The sequence below is a fragment of the Somniosus microcephalus genome, chromosome 5 (genome assembly GCF_052327205.1).
Source record: "Somniosus microcephalus isolate GS21.2 chromosome 5, FLI_Smic_1.0, whole genome shotgun sequence".
Lineage (NCBI taxonomy): Eukaryota > Metazoa > Chordata > Chondrichthyes > Squaliformes > Somniosidae > Somniosus > Somniosus microcephalus.
The window spans coordinates 90,408,953-90,429,908 of record NC_140991.1 but is presented as its reverse complement, the minus strand read 5'-3'; the positions used below and the strand labels follow the sequence as shown (position 1 = coordinate 90,429,908).

At 48.8% G+C, this 20,956-nt stretch overlaps 1 pseudogene; it reads left to right on the top strand.

The window, feature by feature from the left end:
• LOC147117198 (V-type proton ATPase 116 kDa subunit a 1-like) overlaps positions 1 to 20,956 on the top strand; it is a 261,476-nt pseudogene that overhangs the window by 224,487 nt on the left and 16,033 nt on the right.

Below are 20,956 nucleotides of genomic sequence, written 5' to 3'. Positions count from 1 at the left end.
TTGAGTTGAGTAAGGCCATGCAAGTGTAAATGGTAGCTTATGGCTTCTCATCCAGTTTTCTGACTATAACAGGAGTATTTTGTAAATGTTAATAAACTCAGTAGAATTTATATCATTGTTTGGGTCTGCATTAGGCATTCCCAGATGTTCAGCATCCTTGGTCACTCCCATAAGACGACCTCAGGTCCCCTACACTCAGTAGTATACCTTTATTGACTAATATCTACTTATACGGCATGACCCGGGGGCTCTGACAGGAAGACCTCTGGATGTGTGTTCTGGATTCTGTGCACTTGCACGTGCCCCTCATTCATGTCTTCTATCTTTCAGAAGGCAGACTGATAAGCACTGTAGTGAGAGGAGGGCAAATGTAAATCAATATATGTTAAATAAATCAGCTTAAAGTATGAATGAACAGAATATCTGTGGTGTATGTGCCTTTAAGAGCAATTGTGGTGTATGTGCCTTTAAGAGCCCCAGGTGTGCGTAATGCCGGTAATTGCCACTTGGGCTATATAAGCCTGTGTATTGTGTATATCCTTTAGAACCCCCCCCCCCCAGACTTGCTTAGTAAATACCTATGAACCAACTCCTGTCTTCAGTGTCTTTATCTACACACGGACACTACAGTGGTGACGAAGTGGAAACGGACTTACCTGCAATTCGGCAGCACCTCAAGGACATCGATTCCTCCAGCGTCCAGAAGACTCAAGGAAGTAATAGAAACTGTGGTTTCACCAGCTGGCCAAGCTGGTGGCAGGTACTGCGCTAATCCTTCCTGGGCGTCAGGCTGGGGCTCCAGCGGCGAGCTCTACAGCTGAGACAGACAGCGAAATCGGAGGCAAGCAATAACGGACTGGGAGGGTGCACTCGGGAGACGGCCAGCGCGGCAAGCAGGTCAGCGTTTAGACCTCCGTCGGGAACGAGTCTCCAACAGTGAATAAACGGAAACCACAGTAAAACAGCGTTGTTATTGGTAGCAGCAGCGGGAAAGCACAGGAAGCGCCATATCGTTGCTACAGAGAGAAAAAAAAAAGCGCGGGAAGCGCCATATCTTTTTTTTTGAAATGCCTAAGTCTGGCAATATTGATGCTTTTGATAACGAAACAGAGCCTAACTTTGGCAATATTGATGTTTTTGATAACAAGATAGAGGATTGGACCACATATGTAGAAAGAGTGGAGGTGTTTTGCACCGCAAATGGAATAGAAGATGAAAAAAAAGCTTCAGTGCTTCTGGATCTAATGGGCGCAGAAACATACAAGCTGTTACGCAACTTAATCACTCCAGCCGAACCGATGGACAAAAATTTTGAGGAGATTGTTGATACCCTACACTGCCAATTCGAGGCAGGACTGGCAGATTCTCTGCAAGACAAATTCATCTGCGATTCCCTAAGTGTAGAAACACAAAAAAAGGTATCTTCTGGAAAAGATTTAACACTGGACAAGGCTTTCAGTGCAATAGGAGCGGCAAAGATACAGCAAAGGCCACAGGACTTCGGCACCCATGAAATGACACGGGGTTTCGAGAAATGTTATCGCTGCGGCAGATCCAACCATGACCAGAGGGATTGCTGGTTCAAAGAAAAAGCATGCAGGCGATGCGGAAAGATGGGACACATTCCACGTGTATGCCGATCTGAAAATAAAAAATCCACTAACGGGAAAAGAATCAATAAGGAAAAGCACAGAAAGGTACAAATGATGACGGACAGTAGCTCCAAAGACCAGAAGAGCGATAGCGACTCCGGGAACAAGAGACTAAGCTCTCTCAAATTACATAATGTAATTGCCAATGAAGATTACCAGACCATTTGGGTTACCCTCATAATAGCAGGGTCCCCAGTTAAAATGGAGCTAGATACAGGATCAGCTCTAACCGTAATAAATCGACGAGATTACGAGAGGCTATTTTCGCATATACAGGTAGACTACCCTTTATCCGGACTTCCGAAAACCGAAACCCTCTAAAAACCGAAGGTTTTTTCGTTCAGCGTAAGTCGTGCGTACGAACGAAAAAACCTTCGGTTTTTAGAGGGTTCCGGTTTCGGAAGTTCGGATAAAGGGTAAGTCGTGCGCACGACCCCCCGCCGACCCTGCCGGCCCCGACAACCGCCGACCCCGCCAGCCCCGACAACCGCCGACCCCCCCGCGGACCCCGCCGGCCCCGACAACCGCCGACCCCCCCGCGGACCCCGCCGGCCCCGACAACCGCCAGCCCCGACAACCGCCGACCCCCCCGCGGACCCCCCCGCGGACCCCGCCGGCCCCGACAACCGCCGACCCCGCCAGCCCCGACAACCCCCCCGCCGGCCCCGACTGACTTACGCTGAGCGTCAGCGTAAGTCGTGCGCGCGACCCCCCCGCCGACCCCCCCGCGGACCCCCGCCGACCCACCTTCCGAAATCCGAAATTCTCCTTTATCCGAAACTCGGCTGGTCCCGAGGTTTTCGGATAAAGGATAGTCTACCTGTACCTCTAAAAGACACATCCATTATCTTAAAAACATATACGGGGCAGAAAGTATACCCCAAAGGAAAAATAAAGGTGCCTGTGGTATACAACGGCAAAGAAATACAAAAGTTGTATTTATACATTCTACAAGATGGTGGTCCACCGTTGTTGGGACGTGAATGGATAAGGAAGATACGTTTAGACTGGCACTCCATTCGGGCACTGACGGTGACCAGTAAGGAAAAAAAACAATGATGACATCATACCTGAACGATTAAAAGACATCTTGGCCAACGCCAAAGAAGCGTTTCAAGAGAAACTAGGAACCTTGAAAGGCATCACCGCCTCAATAAAAGTGGAAGATGCAGCAATTCCAAAAAATTTTAAGGCAAGACCGGTGCCATACGCAATACGTCCGGCAGTCGAGGCAGAGCTGGAGAATTTGGAAAAGGCAGGCGTATTATCCAAAATAGATTGGAGCGAATGGGCAACACCCATCGTTCCAGTCATGAAAAAAGCATTGAAAAATAACTCTGAGGAACAGAGAAAAATTCGCATCTGTGGGGACTTTAAGGTGACTGTAAACCCGGTCCTTCACACGGTACAGTATCCTCTTCCGAGGATAGAAGATATTTTCGCCTCACTATCCGGAGGAAAACGTTTCACAAAAATTGACTTGGCACAGGCATATCTACAGATGGAGGTTGAGGAGACCTCTAAAAAGTATCTCACAATAAACACACACAAAGGCCTGTACCAGTACAATCGACTGGTTTTTGGAGTAGCATCAGCTCCAGCTATCTGGCAAAGAGCTATGGAGCAAGTCCTGCAAGGGATTCCGGGGACTCAATGCTACCTAGACGACATCCTTATAACAGGAGAAAACGACAACGAGCACCTTGCCAATTTGGAGCAGGTGCTCACTAGGCTGAAAGAACGGGGCCTACGAGCAAATCGCCCCAAGTGCGAATTTTTCCAAAATCAGATATCATATTGTGGCCACATAATTAATAAGGAAGGGTTGCATAAGTCACCTGAAAAAATTGAAGCAGTTATAAAAGCCCCAGCACCTGAAAATGTTTCACAATTGAGGTCATTCCTGGGATTAATAAATTACTATCATAAATTTTTACCGAACTTATCAACTATTCTACACCCTCTTAATGATCTTCTACACACAGGAGTGATTTGGAAATGGAACGAAGACTGTAAACGTGCCTTCCATAAATGTAAAGACTTAATCACATCCGAGAAAGTTTTGGCTCATTACAACCCATCACTACCAATCAGACTGGCGTGCGATGCATCCCCTTACGGCATAGGAACGGTATTGTCCCATAGATTCCCTGGTGGCTCGGAACGGCCGATAGCTTTTGCGTCACGCTCATTGAACTCAGCTGAGCGTAACTATTCCCAGATAGACAGGGAAGCACTCAGCCTAGTATGGGGAGTGAAGAAATTCAACCATTACCTACACGGACAAAAATTTACCTTGCTGACTGACCATCAACCCCTCATCTCCATATTCTCCATATTCTCCCCTAAGAAAGGTGTCCCCATTATGACGGCACAAAGACTACAGAGGTGGTCCCTTTTTCTAGGAATACAAAGGGTCAAAACAGCATGGGAATGCTGACGGGTTATCGCGCCTGCCGTTGCCAACGATAGAAGAGGCACCTACAGTAGACCCAGTAGAGATATTCCACTCTACCCTAGTGGAATGTCTACCGGTGACAAATTCTGCCATTGAAAGGGAGACCAGAAATGACCCTACTCTCTCACGGGTCTACGATTTAACAATGAAGGAATGGCCAGCACATGGCGAACCACTGTTGCCAGCATTCTCGCAAAGAAGAGAACAGCTGTCAGTGTGCCGAGGAACCTTGATGTGTGGATCCAGAGTGGTGATTCCACCCAAACTCCAGGATAAAGTGCTAAAGGAGCTTCACGAGGGGCATCTGGGTGGAGTGAAAATGAAGAACCTAGCTAGGGCGTTTGTATGGTGGCCAGGTATCGATGGAGACATCGAAGACATGACCAAGAGCTGCCTAGGATGCCAGAAGGTCCAAAATGCTCCGCCACAGGCCCCTCTACATCCATGGGAGTGGCCCTCATCTCCCTGGCAAAGGGTGCACATCGACTTTGCTGGTCCATTTATGGACTCAATGTTCTTAATCGCAGTTGATGCACACTCCAAGTGGCCGGAGGTAATAAAGATGTCCTCCACCACCACGGAAAAAACCATCACAGTATTAAGGACCATATTTGCCAGGAATGGGCTGCCGGAACAGATATGTTCTGATAATGGACCGCAATTTGTGTCCGAAGAATTCAGAAAGTTCTTAAAGAACAATGGGGTAAAGCACTACATGTCCGCCCCATACCATCCCACCACCAATGGATTGGCTGAAAGGTTTGTCCAGACCTTCAAGAAGGCCATAAAGGCCATGGGTAATGAAGACATAAAACTTCAGCACAAGGTGGATAACTTCTTATTTGCATATAGGAATGCAACACATATGGTTACAAACCAAACTCCTGCCATGATGTTCTACAATAGAAACCTAAGATGCCGGCTGGATTTGGTCAAGCCCAACATCCGAAGGGACGTGGAGAACCGGCAGTTTCAGGGCATGAATGAAAGGCCAACTAGGGCCTTCCAGATAGGCCAACCGGTTTTGGTCCGGGACTACCGTACCGAGAAATGGCAGCCTGGAACTATCTGCACACGACTAGGACCACTGATGTATACCGTGGACATCGGAGACAGCATAGTAAGGCGCCATGCTGACCAAATCATCAAGTCATCCGAAAAGGGACAACCTACACCACCACGCTATACATCTAACGATGAAGTAGAGATACCCATATCTACCTCCGATCCGGTGATACTGGAACCCGATGAACCCGACACTGGCCTTCAAGCCGAATCAGCCTTGCCAGAAGAACCTACTACACCACCAGAAACTACTACACCCCCGAGGCGTTATCCGGACCGAGTCAGGAAGCCTCCTGAGAGACTAACTTATAATTAATTAATACAGCAATGTATATTATTTTGCATATAACATGTAATTAATAATTACTTAAAATATGATGTACTAGTTAGCTAGAAGGGGAGGAATTGTGGTGTATGTGCCTTTAAGAGCCCCAGGTGTGCGTAATGCCGGTAATTGCCACTTGGGCTATATAAGCCTGTGTATTGTGTATATCCTTTAGAACCCCCCCCCCCCAGACTTGCTTAGTAAATACCTATGAACCAACTCCTGTCTTTATCTACACACGGACACTACAATATCATTTTCACAAAAAGTGGCGAATTGGAAGAAAGGAGTTTGAGGAAGTGGTTGATCATGGAGAAGAGGAGCCATGGGTTGTCCTTGCCCTCCAGGATGATCCTGGAGTCGTAAGCATTTCTAACTGAGAAGAGTAAGGCATGGTGATTTTTTTTTTTTTAATTGTTCTCGGGATTTAAGCAATGCTAGCATGGATGCATTTATTGACCATCTCTAGTTGCCTTGAGAAAATGCTGTTGGGACTCCTTATTGATCCTCCACAGTCCCTGTGGTGATGGTGCTCCGACAAAGATGTTAGGCAGAGAATTCCAAGATTTTGACAGACCATCAATGAAGGAATGGCGATAGATGGCTTATCAGGATAGTGTGCGATTTAGAAGGGAAATTGAACACAGTAATACTATTATGATGTTGCTGCTTTTGTCCTGGTTGAGCCAGATCTTGCAATGAATGGTTAGAGTAGTCATGCATCAGTTGCACATAAGTTTGCACCCTTCTGTCTAGGGAGCGATGGTGGCGACAGTACCGGGGGAACAGCATGGGAGGGAGATAGCAAGTGTCTTTCTGGGAACGAGACTGCCAAAAGCAGAGGACAGGGTGCAGTGTAACCGTTCAAAGTAGTGATGGGAGAAGGGCCAGCAGAAAAGGAGATGCAAATTTAAGAGTGAATTAGTGAGGAAGCTGGGAGGAGAGATTTTTCCACAGTTGATGGTAAGAATAATGAGGCTGGTAGAAGTTAGAGAGATGTGGGCAGTAACGGAGAGGAGGGATTGGTGAGGGATTGCTTTGTTGGTGATCAAATTCTTCTTAGAGCAGAGCAGATTGAGAGGAGATTTGATGCAGGTGCTCAAAATCATGAGGGGTCTGGACAGAGTAGATCGAGAAACTGTTCCCATTGGCGGAAGGGTCGAGAACCAGAGGACACAGATTGAAGGTGATTGGCAGAAGAACCAATGGCCACATGAGGAAAAACTTTTTTACTCAGTGAGTGGTTAGGATCTGTAATGCACTGCCTGAAAGGGTGGTGGAGGCAGACTCAATTACGGCTTTCAAAAGGGAGTTGGATATGTACCTGAAGGAAAGATTTACCAGAATGATTCCAGGGATGAGGGACTTCAGTTATGTGGATAGACTGGAGAAGATGGGATTGCTCTCCTTAGAGCAGAGAAGGTTGAGAGGAGATTTGATAGAGGTGTTCAAAGTCATGAAGGATCTAGACAGAGTAGATAGAGAGAAACTATTCCCATTGGCGGAAGGGTCGAGAACCAGAGGACACAGATTGAAGGTGATTGGCAAAAAATAAAGGCGACATGTGGGAAAACTATTTTACACAGCGAGTGGTTAGGATCTGTAATGCACTGCCTGACCGGGTGGTGGAGGCAGACTCAATTGTGGCTTTCAAAGGGAATTGGATACGTACCTGAAGGAAAAAAAATTGCAGGGCTACAGGAAAAGGCTGGGGGAATGGGACTCGCTGAAGTGCTCTTGCAGAGGGCCGGCATGGGCTCGACGAGCCAAATGGCCTCCTTCTGTGCTGTAACCATTCTATGATTCCATGATTCTAATTGAGGGGTACCCATGGGGAAATTTACATGAAGGTCGAAGTTGAGTAAAGATAGGAGGGCAACAACATCAACTTGCATTTATATAGCACCTTTAATGTAATAAAACGTCCCAAGGTGCTTCACGGGAGCATTATCAAACAAAACTTGACACCAAGCCACATAAAGACAGGTGACAAAAAGCTTGGTCAAAGAGGTAGGTTGTAAGAAGCGTCTTGGAGGAGAGAGAGGCGGAGAGGTTCAGGGAGGGAATTCCAGAACTTATGGCCTAGGCAGCTAAAGGCACAGCTGCCAATTGTAGGGTGATGGAAATCGAGGATGTGCATGAGGCCAGAATTAGAGGAGTGCAGAGATCTCTGGAAGGTTTAGGGCTGACGGAGGTTACAGAGATCAGGAGGGGCGAGGCCATGGAGGTTACAGAGATCAGGAGGGGTGAGGCCATGGAGGTTAAAGAGATCAGGAGGGGCGAGGCCATGGAGGGATTTGAACACAAAGATGAGAATTTTAAATTTGAGGCATTGCTGGAGTCAATGTAAATGAGCACAGGGGTGGTGGGAGAACAGGACTTGGTGCGATTTAGGATACAGGTAGCAGAGTTTTTGATGAGATGAAGTTTATGGAGGGTGGAAGGTGGGTGGACAGCCAAGTTAGCATTGGAATAGTCTAATCTGGAGGTAGTCCAGTTGGAGGAGAGGGGACTAGGGCGTTTATGTGTAGATTGACGTTACTAAGGCTGAGGAGTCACTCAAGCTAAGGGGAAGACCAGGGAGAACATCTCAGTGAAGAAGTCAGCACGGGGCTTAGGGAGGCAGTATAGGACAAGGATCTTGAATGAAAGGCAGCAGAGATAGAAAAGGATAAGGTGCTCAAAGAAGAAGAAGGTGCCAGTCAAGACAGTAGAACATAAGTCAGAGAAGTCATGATCAAAATGTAAAGTGCTCTGGTCAGATGCACCTTGAATATTGCATTCAGCTCTGGTCATTGAGACACAAGGGAGACATTGAATCACTGGAGGCAGTGCAGACAAGAGCCATGAGGCTGATTCCCAGTGTCCAAGGCCTGAGTTATGAGAAAAGAATGCAGAATATTGGACTTCCTATCTTGGAAAGAAGGCATCTTAGACATAGGGGGAATTCTCCTCTGTGATACTGCCCAAAATCCCATTTCCTGGGGCCGACATGTGGAAGATGTCAACCGAGGCCTTCAGTGGGAAGCCTTTGTCTTCAGGACACACTTGTCCCTTTAAGTCTATTGTCGAAGATTCCGGTGCTGCAGTGGCATCCCCACTGCTGAAACATCAGAGTTTCCACATTGGCACTGGCCGTGAGCCCGCCATTATTTCCAATGAGCCCCAATCCAGGAAAATGAGTCAGGATGGGGTAGACAGAGGGGCAGGCACTGCCAAAACTCTGCCCAAAGAGGAAAATCCATGTCGTAATCCTATCAAGGTAACAGCAACAACAACAGCTTCTATTTATATAGCGCCTTTAACGCAGTAAAACGTCCCAAGGCGCTTCATAGGAGTATCATAAGGCAACAAATTTGACATCGAGCCATATAAGGAGAAATTAAGGCAGATGACCAAAAGCAACAACCACCAGGCAGGAGTGTTCCCTCCCAGTCGGGGAACACTTCAGCAGTCAAGGACATTCAGCCTCCGATCTTCGGGTAAGCATTCTCCAAGGTGGCCTTCGAGACACACGACAACGCAAAATCGTCGAGCAGAAACTGATAGCCAAGTTCCGCACCCATGAGGACGGCCTTAACCGAGATCTTGGGTTCATGTCACGCTACATGTAACCCCACCTGATGCAGGGTCATCCAGACTCGAGTCGACATTGGCTTGTTCTCTCTACACAGATGCAGCTGGACCTGCTGTGATTTCCAGCCAAAAAAAATGTTTTTTGTCTGTTTTTTTGTTTTTCATACAGACCCCAGCATCTGCAATATTTGACCCCTTGTGACCCCACCTCATTGTTCTTTGATGTAATGTTTCCCTGACTGACCTGTTTGGACACCATTCACACCTTTGACTGCTGTGATTATCTCTCTGCCGAGGTGCGATTAAATGGCAGTTGGAAAGGTTACCTGTAAACATCTGACATGATTCTCTGACTATATAAGCTGTGTCTTTATGCATTTCTCCACTTCACCTGAAGAAGAAGCAGCGCTCCGAAAGCTTGTGATTTCAAATAAAGCTGTTGGACTATAACCTGGTGTTGTGTGATTTCTTACATTTGTCCACCCCAGTCCAACTCCGGCATCTCCACACCACCAAAAGCTTAGTCAGAGGTAGGTTTTAAGGAGCGTCTTAAGGGAGGAAAGAGAGGTGGAGAGGTGGAGAGGTTTAGGCAGGGAATTCCAAAGCTTAGAAGGCAACAGAAGGCACGGCCACCAATGGTTGAGCAATTATAATCAGCGACGCTGAAGAGGGCAGAATTAGAGAAACGCAGATATCTCGGGGGATTGTGGGGCTAAAGGAGATTACATAGATAGGGAGGGGGGAGGCCATGGAGGGATTTGAAAACAAGGATGAGAATTTTGAAATTGAGGTGTTGCTTAACCGGGAGCCAATGTAGGTCAGCGAGAAATGGGGTGATGGGTGAATGGGACTTGGTGCGAGTTAAGATACGGGCAGCTGAGTTTTGGATGACATCAGGTTTATGTAGGATGGAATGTGGGAGGCCAGCCAGGAGTGCGTTGGAATAGTCAAGTCTAGAGGTAGCAAAGGCATGGATGAGGGTTTCAGCAGCGGATGAGCAGAGGCAAGGGTGGAGACAGGCGATGTTACGGAGGTGGAAATAGGTGGTCTTAGTTATGCCATGGATATTTGGTCGGAAGCTCATTTCAGGATCAAATATGACACCAAGGTTGCGAACAGTCTGGTTCAGCCTCAGATAAATGTTAGGGAGAAGGATGGAGTCAGTGGGTAGAGAACGGAGTTTGTGGCGGGACCGAAAACTATGGCTTCAGTCTTCCCAATATTTAATTGGAGAAAATTTTTGCTCATCCAGAACTAGATGTCGGACAAGCAGTCTGACAATTTAGAGACCGTGGAGGGGTCGAGAGAAGTGGTGATGATGTAGAGCTGGGTGTCATCAGTGTACATGTGGAAACTGATGCTGTGTTTTCGGATGATGCCGCCAAGGGACAACATGTAGATGAGAAATAAGAGGGAGCCAAGGATAGCTCCTTGGGGGACACCAGAGGTAATGATGCGGGAGCGGGAAGAGAAACCATTGCAGGTGATTCTCTAGCTACGATTAGACAGATAAGAATGGAACCAGGCGAGTGCAGTCCCACCCAGCTGGACAACGGTGGAGAGGCGTGGGCGAAGGATGGAGTGGTCAACCATGTCAAAGAAGGATGAGGAGGGATAGTTTACCTTTGTCACAGTCACAAAGGATGTCATTGGCGGGGCAGAAACCTGATAGGAGGATTTCAAACATGGAGTTGCAGGAAAGATGGACACGGATTTGGGAGGTGAAAACACGTTCAAGGACTTTGGAGAGGAAAGGGAGGCTGGAAATGGGGCGGTAGTTTGCAAGGACGGAGGGGTCAAGAGTTGTTTTTTTTGAGGAGAGGGGTGATGACGGCAGATTTGAGGGCGAGGGGGACAGTACCTGAGGAGAGAGAACCGTTAACAATGTCAATAACATGGGAGCCAGAAAAGGAAGTTGGGTGGTCAGCAGTTTGGTGGGAATAGGGTCGAGGGAGCAGGAGGTGGGTCTCATAGACAAGATGAGCACGGAGAGGTCATGAGGGGAGATCGGAGAAAAACTGGAGAAAGATGTGAGTTCAGGGCTAGGGCAGGGGTGAACTTTAGAGGAAATTTGACCCGGTGGGCTAAGGGAAGGAAGGGAAGTGGCAGGGGAAGCTGAACGGATGGTCTCAATCTTAGATAAGATAAGATAATTCATGGAAAATATAAATCTGGAATATTACTTTAAATTAAATTGTGACAGTAGGAAAAACTAGAAAAAGGTAAATTTAGGACGGATATTAGGAAATTGCTCTTCATATAGAGAGTAATCAACAAATGGAATAGATGTCCAGATAGAGTGGTGGATTGAGAGATGAGAATTGAAACAATTGACTGATGCAATGGGGAACTTTTGAGTCTTTCTGGGTGGATGAGTTTAGATGGGCCAATGGGCCTTCCTCATCCGTGACTGACTTGTGATCTTGAGTATGGGAAGAGGTCATGGTGGAACGTGACAATAAGGGCTACGCCACCACGACAGCGGTTTGGGCAAAGCAAGTGAGAGAATGTATACACCAAGCCAAGTCTTTATCCACCAGGCCATTGGGTGAGTGCAGCAGTGTGTTTCTGATGGATATGATCATAAAATTTAATCTAAGCTGGTTAAAACTAAGTTCAGAAAAAGATTTATACCCATAAATGTTTTTGGAGTGCTCCAGAATACCATAGTTGCAGAATTGATTGAAGTATTTAAAAGGAAGGAGACAGTTAGGGGAAGTAAGGATATTAAGGGATATGGAAAAAGGGTGGTGAATTGAGAGATGAGAGTGGATTTCCACGGAGGTTCTCCCACCCATCCAGTATAACTTCAGCCATTCTTCCAGGGTTCCTGAGGCTCTTCTGCCAAAGTTACAGCGGATAAGCAGGAGGACCCTTACGGACATTCACCCCTCATGCACTTAATAAAATAGCATAATAGGCTTGATTAGCCTACTCCTGTTCCTACATAACTACTATGGACTCATTTTGCTACAGCTAACTCAATAAGCATTAACATATAATTTAAAATATATTATTAGCATTAAAGGGTTAAATGGTATGTTTTCACTCACATCAAGATATGTGCAATAGTGCCAGACTTTTGCCCAAAGTAACACCAATATCGGCAAAGGTGAAAATCAGTAAGAGTTTCTGTAAGACATTTAACATATTGGCCTAGAAATTCAGTATCGCCACGTTTGGGACGCTACAATCGAGCGTCCGCTAAATTTAGCGCCAGGCGCAAGTTAGCACCACCTTCACCGAAATTGAGTTGCATCGCCCCAAGAGGTTGTTGCTGCGCTAAAGTAGGCGGTGCACGACTATCCTAAGGCGCTAAGCTGGCGAGCCGAGGCGCTACCACCGAGGGCGGGCGCAGCGCAGGTGCGGCCAGTTAGCGATAGCAGGCAGACACGCTGGCGCCGGTGACCTCTTAAAGGGGGAGGGTCGATTTGGCTTGCAGCCACGCCCTGCACATTGGAGCCCTGATTCTAGGCCTGGACAGACCTGCTGCGACATCGTTACGCCTACGACCATGGAGAAGGCCAGGGAGCGAGCACAGCGCTTCAGTGAGGGGGCCCTGAAGGTTCTGGTTGGTGCAGTGGAGCGCAGGCGACCTATCCTCTTTCCTGATAGTGGCAGGAAGCCGCTGCCCAGCGAATATAGAAAAGCTTGGAGGGAGGTGGCACACAGAGTGACCTCCAGCAGCATGGTACCTAGGACCCCAACGCAATGCAGGAAGAAGTTCAACGCCCTCACTCGGGTCATCAGGGTGAGTACCCTTTCCAGTATCCTCTTCATCCCTGCATGTGCACCTCACTTTATGGCCAAAGGGTCCTGAAAGCCCCAATGCCCAGCCCTCATCCAACACCTATGGGACTCTCATGAAAATCACATGCACATTCACCACATTACACACTGTCAGGACTATTCGACCATGGGAGGCAGTGCAGCCAAGATCAGGGCTTCACACTGTCAGGGCTATTCCACCATGGGAAGCAGTGCAGCCAAGATCAGGGCTTCACACTGTACTCAGAGCCCGTCCTTTCTCTTGCAGGGCAAGCTGGCCCACAATATGAGACAGCAGCAATGGACCGGGGGAGGCTGTCCTGAACTTAAAGACCTCAGCGATCTGGAGCAGCGAGTGGAACGGATTATGGCAGGCCGGCTGATTGGCCCCGTCGCCACTGGAGATGCCGACCCCATTCTGGACAGCAATGGTAAGGTCATCACCTTTTTCACCTCTCTCTTTCCACTTGTGCCTCACACCAGTATCCTTTGCCACTATCGAACCAATGCAGTGCATTGCAGCACTCATGCCTCCCTCGCTGCTGCCCTGTCCTCACACTAAAGCAACTCTTGTACCTCCCTGCTTTCAGATGCTGATTCGCCAGGTGAGGAGGTGGCCCTCAAGCTGGCACTGTGAGTGAATTGGAAGGCGAGGAGGAGGAAGAGGAAGCCGGAACATCAGTGCCACCCTCAGCCGAGGCAGCCCATGGCCATGATGGGGACACGTCTTCCCTGGAGGGGAGCAGGGGGGAAGGATCTGAGGCGGGTGAAGCTCCGGGGCCCAGCGGGCTGCAGCAACACGGGGGGGGGGGGGGGGGGGGGGAAGTAGGGACGCTCGGCAGCCTTCTCCCCGGAGGGAGAGTGTGGCCTCCAGTCCTGCTACAGTGAGCACAGAGGAGGTGCGGATCCTTGCTGAAATGGGCGCCCAGGCGGAGCGCAGGCACGCTGAGCTCATGGCTGCAGTGGCAAGGATACCTGACTCCATAGAGTCACTGGCAAGGAGTGTACAGGAATTCAGGGCAGCACAGGCAAGGAGTCAGCAGCACGTCGGTGCAGCACAGGCAAGGAGTCTGCAGGACTTCGGTGCAGCACTCGCGGCTTCCAGCCAAGTGCTTAGTCGTGCCATGCAGTCACTGGCTGGTCTGATGCAGACACAGATCAGGGCCACACGAGCACTAACTGCTGTCACCCTCGCTGGATCGGCCAGGATTCGCCGGAGCCCTCGCCGCGCTGCAGCAGGCCAGCAGTCTGTGCTTCAGCAGATTGCTGCGCATGTTTCAGTGCTGCCCCCTGCGAGTGCCAGTGTCTCGTCCGACCAGGGAGTGCCTGTGCTCTGTCAGGTTGGCAGCATTCCTGCTGCCAACACTGTCACTCCTCCACTGCAGCTGCCACCACCCGTAGGACAGACTGCTGCCGCCCAAGCAGAGTTGGAGCAGTCAGCAGCCGGGCCCTCCAGGCCCAGAGCTGGTCCAGGCCGTCCCCCAAGGGCATCTGCCGACTCACTATCTGACCCTCAGCAGCCTTCCCCCAGCCTTGCTGCAGCCACTGGGGTCCCATTGCAGAGGAGCTGCAGGGCGGGAAGGGGCCAATCTCGCAAGCGAGGCAGATCACCCTCGCAGGCCAAAAAGTAGGTGGTGTGGCAAAATGTTTTTTTTTTTGTGAAGGCCAAGGATCATGGTCATTTTTGTTTAACTCTTTTGTTCATTGTCTCCAGGTTGTGAGAGCCAGTTATGTGTCTGAATGTTTTTTTGAGGGTTTCTCTGTATTTGTTTGTCATGCGGGAAGGGCACAGAGTTTGTTAAATAAATAATTGTCTTTATTCAGATTGTGCATGTTTGCACTTTGAACTATTTGTTGCCTTGACCGGCTCAGGGTTTGCGGAGAGCGGGTCCATTCATGTTCTTTCAATGGCACAAGCCATTCCCTGAGAGGGGGCCTAGAACCGACTTGCAATAAGCCGCTGACGGACAGCCCTTGCACTTTGTGCCTCCCTCCCATCTTGGTGCTCCTCCTCCTCCTCCTCTGGTGGTCCTCCAATGTCTGCTGGCAGTGGCTAAGTCCTGAGGATAGCCAGGTTGTGCAGCATGCAGCACACTACAACGAAATGAGAGACTCGTTCAGGCGAGTACTGTAGGGCTCCCCCGGAATGGTCCAGACAGCGGAACCATTGCTTTAGCATGCCGATTGTGTGCTCAATGATGTTCCTGGTCGCTTGATGGCTGTCATTGTATCGCTCTTCAGCAGGGGTGGTGGGCGCACGGAGTGGGGTCATCAGCCAGGTGCACAAAGGATAGCCCTTGTCCCCGAGAAACCAGCCTCCTGGGTGAGCCAGGGCTTCGAAAATGCCTGCCACAGAAGTCTGGCGCAGGATGAAGGCGTCGTGGCTGCTGCCTGGAAATCGGGCATTGACAGCTAGTATCAGCTACCTGTGGTCACACACCAACTGCACGTTCAACGAATGGAACCCCTTCCGGTTGCGGTAATCCTCGGCATTCTCTAGAAGCGCCCGCAAAGCCACATGCGTGCAGTCAATGGCACCCTGGACCATGGGGAAGCCCGCTATTCTTGCAAATACCATTGCACGCTCTTGCTGCTTGTCCAGGGTCATGGGGAAGGAAATGTACTGACGTCTCCTTTTGAAGAGGGCATTCATGACCCGGCGGATGCAGCAATGCACCGCGAACTGAGACATTGGCAATGTCCCCAGTAGCGGATTGGAAGGAGCCGGTGGCATAGAAGTTGAGAGCCACTGTCACCTTCACTGCCACCGACAGAGACGTCCTGCTCCTCAGCTGAGGCTGCAGATCTCTCTGAAGCAGGTGGCAGATCTCAGTGACCACCTCCCTTCTGAATTGAAGCCTCCGAATGCACTGCTCCTCAGACATGTTGAGGTAGGAGAAATGCTGGCGGTATACCCTGGGAGGGTAAAGCCTCCTGTGCCGACGCCTGTTGGCCCTCCTCCGTCTGGCCATGATTGGCCACTCTCTCTCGGCGTCTCTGAGCCCTCTCAATGCAATGGAGAAACCCAACGTTTCCACCCATTGCAGCCCCCATTATATGTGGCCACTCAAGGCTATGGCACTGAAAAATCAATCCAACTACAAAGCTCTGGGCTGAAGCCAAAAGTACCTGTGCGAGCGCTGAGTCAAAGCAGAAAGCTCTCTCCCTTTGTCTCTCTGCAAATCTCTCTCTCTCTCACACAGAAGGAGTGGTCCAAAATGGCTACCACAAAGAATGCAGGAAGAGCCCCCTTTAAATAGCGTCCCCCCAGCCCCACAGCGACTGGGAACCGTTCCACTCAACCAGTCGCTGGGAGCGCCAGGCGGAAAGAAGGGGGGCGCCACTGAAGTTCCAGTTTGGGGCGCACCAAGGCGTTGCACCATGAAATGATGTCAGGATCTGTGCGCGCAGCTGAGCGGGCGTTGCGGTTTTGCGCCGCCGCTAAATCTTCACTCAAGTTCGCGAGAGGCGCAGATCACGCCGCGCCCGGGCGCTAGCTGTTTCGCGCCCCACTTAGCGCCCTCTTAAGGCGCTAGCGGCTGGCACTACCAACTGAATTTCTAGGCCATTATACTTTTACATTTTTAATTAGAGCTTGACATTAGTGGACATTCACCTGGCCAGCCACAAAAATGGGGCTTAAAAACACTTGCGGCGCTTGCCAGTGGCCAGGATAATACAGTTCCCACCTAGTTACTCCATAGTGCCCAAGTCTCTTCCCACCTGCTCCATTTGCTACTGAACCTTTTCTCACATGTCCATGGCTCCCCCTCCCTCTCATTCCATTTGCTTCCATAGAAAAGCACCACTCCTTCCCATTCTTATTTACACAGTTTCACAGTAAGAGAGAAAGAACATTAGTGAACACTGTTGGGAGGAGATAATATTCCAACCGTCTTCATAGTGAACAAAATGGTCCATGAGGGGAAGAGGACTCAGTCACACATGGAGGATGATTGAGTGAGTAAGACAGAAGAATGAGGAACATTATACTTATGTAGGGTAATCAAGTGCACAGAAGAGGCAACAACAACAACTTGTATTTATATAGTGCCTTTTGTTAAGTCTGTGTGTTATAGTGAGAATTACTACACAGACCACAAGAGTAAACTTTAACAGGTCTTTACTAGTTGAGGGTCAGGGCGGAACTGCCCAATAAATCATTACACAGCACTTATATACCGGTGTGGTCACCACCGGTATTACAGTATACAGCAGCCAAGATAAAGTAGTGCAACCCTTAAACTAGTTCTCTTAAAGGTGGAACGGTTACATACACTACAATCCTCCCTTTTTAGCTTAACAGTATATATATTCCCCATTAAACATAACATCATAACATATATACACAACTTCATGTAAAAACAGTTCACAGATTCAGTCTCTGCGGAGGCGCCTCCTGCGCTTCCTGACTTGGTCCGGACAATGCCTCGGTGGTGTAGTAGGTTCTCGTTGCTGGGGTGACTCATGTAATAGTCCTTCACTGGACTTAACAGCTTGAACTTTCGTAACTTCAGAACCAGCATTGCTGACTTCTAAAGGCTCGAGTACCTTGGGAAGTTTTTCTACTTCCAGACTGATTTGGCTCAGTTCGGAGGGACCACGTGTGTGACCTGGTAGGGGTGATAATGGTTCAGATGAGTCATCATCTTCTGCTTCTTCTCTATTGTCTTCTATTTCCTCCATCACTTCAGCTTTTGCCTCTGCCACCAATTCCCTGAGTGGCTTATTACTGCTGACACTGCTCACAAAAGAGTGCTCTTTCTTCTTAGCTTTCAACTGATCGATGAATTTGACATATTCCCTTTCTTGCTCAGCTTTGATTCGTTTGGCCTCATCGCGCAGACGGTTTGTGTGTTCCTGTTCCATTTTCTCAATCAGCTGCTTCTGCTGTCTTTCCAGATTCTCCCACTCTGTGTCAAAGAACTTTTTCTTTGTATTCATCTCTTGCTCAAAACGGCGAATCATTTGTTCTAATTGCTGTTGTAATTTGAAATTGAGTTGCGTTCGAGCCCGGTGTTCCTCAGAAATGTGCATGTCTGTAGACTGGACAGACTCAGAATTCTCTGTCAAACTATGTTGTTGTTGTTCAGTGGAATTCTGTTCGGATACTTTGTTCTCTTCTGAAGCATTTATGCACTCCTTCGTTTTTCCATCATTAGTCTGCAAGTCCATTTTAGACTTGTCTTTTGCACATGGGCTGGTCTTACCATCATCAGTTCCAGAGTCTGAGCTGATTGATTTCACCGAGTTCTTACTCTCTGCTTTGTCACTGTCACTGCTGCATATGACCTCACCCAATATTCTGGACAATCGTTCAGGTTGGACATCTTTCTTTTTCCCCGAATCTACCGTTATTGCTTTTAGGGAGTGCCAGTCCATATTTAGTTTCCTGATCCACTCCCGTCCCAGAAGTGGTGGACCTCCCTCAGGTAGTACATATATGTCCATTCCTTGGTGTGCTTTGCCCTTGTGTACCACCTTGACTTTTATCTTTCCGATGGGGTATACTCTTTGCCCCGTGTATGTCTGCAATACTATCTCCGTATCCCGTAGGGGAATCACAGAATCACAGAAACCCCACAGTGCAGATAGAGGCCATTTCGGCCCATCGAGCCTGCACCGACACATATCCCACCCGATCCCCGTAACCCCTACACCAACACATATCCCACCCTATCCCCGTAACCCCACGTATTTAATCCCCCTAACACTAAGGTTCAATTTATCATAGCCAATCAACCTAACCCGCACATCTTTTGGACTGTGGGAGGAAACCGGAGCACCCGGAGGAAACCCACGCAAACACGGGGAGAATGTGCAAACTCCACACAGACAGTCACCCGAGCCAGATTTGAACCCGGGTCCCTGGCGCTGTGAGGCAACAGTGCTAACCACTATGCCACCGTGCTGCTGTGTGTGAATAACTTTTTGTAATCTTGCTTATTCATGACCGTCAACGCCGATCCGGTGTCCAATTCCATCTTCACGTGGACTCCTGCTATCTGCAGTGTGACCCAGATGGTTTGTCGGTCAGCTTCCTTACTCACATTGTGAATTCTCAGACTACCCAGTTCCTCGCTGTTGGAGTCTGAATCCGAATTCTGTTCATCCGAACTCTTCTCAGCCACCTTATGTACCTTTCTGCACTTTTTCTGCGGTGACTTTTTGTTGCTGGTCTTCTTTCCTGACCGGCATACTTTAGCTATGTGACCAAGCTTGCCACATTTTCTACATTCCTGGTTTTTAAACCAGCATTGGTTCTGATCGTGTGTTGTCTTTCCACAATGATAACATTTCGTTGTACCCAAAGCCATTTGATCTACGCTGAGTACCGCTGCCTTCAGCTGCATTTCCGCAGTGCCTCTCGCTGCGGCTTCGTGCGATGCTGCAATAGTGACAGCCTTATCAAGTGTAAGATCATTCTCCTCAAGCAGCCGCTTTTGTGTTCCTTCTTTCGACAATCCACACACGAATTTGTCTCTCAGTGCCTCTGTCAGATTTTCCCCAAACTGACAGTATTTCGCCAGCTTACGCAGTTCAATTAAATACTCCGCGTTGCTTTCCTCTTTCAGTTGCGTTCTCGCATAAAATTTAAATCGTTCCGCTAACATCAGCGGTGTGGGGTTCAAATGATTTTTCAGAACAGCAACAATTTTAGCAAAAGTCTGATCCGCCGGTTTAGCTGGTGATAGAAGATGCTTCAATAGCCCGTATGTCTTTGCACCCATTGAGTTTAGTAAGGTTAGTGCTTTATCTTCATTTGATATTTTTTTTATTTTTTTTTATTTTCTCCCGCGCCTTACGCTGTCGCGGTCGCTGCGCCTCGCGGCCTCGGTAGCTGCCCGGCCTTTTTCACCGGTCGCGGTCGAGCTCTCTCTCGACGCTGTTGCGTCTCCCAGCCCGCTTGCAGCCCGGTCTTTCGCACCGGCTGCGTTTGCTTTCACCACGGCTTCCGTGCCTTACGCTGCCCCCGTCTCAGCGCCTCTGGCCCCGACTTCTGTCCGGCTCTTTTCCCCGGCCGTGGTCGAGTTCTCCGCCCTTATATCCTCCGTTTTTCCCTCCCCTATTTCACAGCCAACGTGGCCGACTTGCTGCTCGTCGCTGATCGGCTTACCCACCACCGTGATAGAAGGGATGAGCACTGCCTGTTGCTGATGGAAGGCTTCGTGTCAGAATTCTTCCTTTGCTCTGCAGACCCGAGTCTTCTCTCAGCAGAATGATGAGGGCGGATGCCTCTTCTCGACGCCCGTGAAACTGCCTTGGATGTATCTCTGCCGCAGGGTAAGATCGTACTCGTCGCCACTGTTAAGTCTGTGTGTTATAGTGAGAATTACTACACAGACCACAAGAGTAAACTTTAACAGGTCTTTACTAGTTGAGGGTCAGGGCGGAACTGCCCAATAAATCATTACACAGCACTTATATACCAGTGTGGTCACCACCGGTATTACAGTATACAGCAGCCAAGATAAAGTAGTGCAACCCTTAAACTAGTTCTCTTAAAGGTGGAACGGTTACATACACTACACCTTTAACATAGTAAAACGTCCCAAGGCGCTTCACAACTGCGTTATCAAACAAAATTTGACACCAAACCACATAAGAAGATATTAAGGCAGATGACCAAAAGCTTGGTAAAAGAGGTAGGTTTTAATGAATGTCTTAAAGGAGGGAAGAGAGATAGCGAGGCAGAGAGGTGTAGGGAGGGAATTCCAGAGCTTAGGGCCTTGGCAGCTGAAGGCATGGCCACCATTGGTGAAGCGATTAAAATCAGGAATGCTCAAGAGGCCAGAATTGGAGAAGCACAGATATCTCGGAGGGTTGTAGGACTAGAGGAGACTGCAGAGATAGTGAGGGGCGAGCCCATGGAGGGATTTGAAAACAAGGATGAGAATTTTAAAAATCGAGGGCGTTGCTTAACCGGGAGCCAATTTAGGTCAGCGAGCACAGGGGTAATGGGTAAACGGGACTTGTTATGAGTTAGGACACGAGCAGCTAAGTTTTGGATGACCTCAAGTTTATGGAGGGTACAAAATGGGATTACGCTGGAATAGTTAAGTCTAGAGGTAACAAAGGCATGGATAAGAGTTTCAGCAACAGATGAGCTGA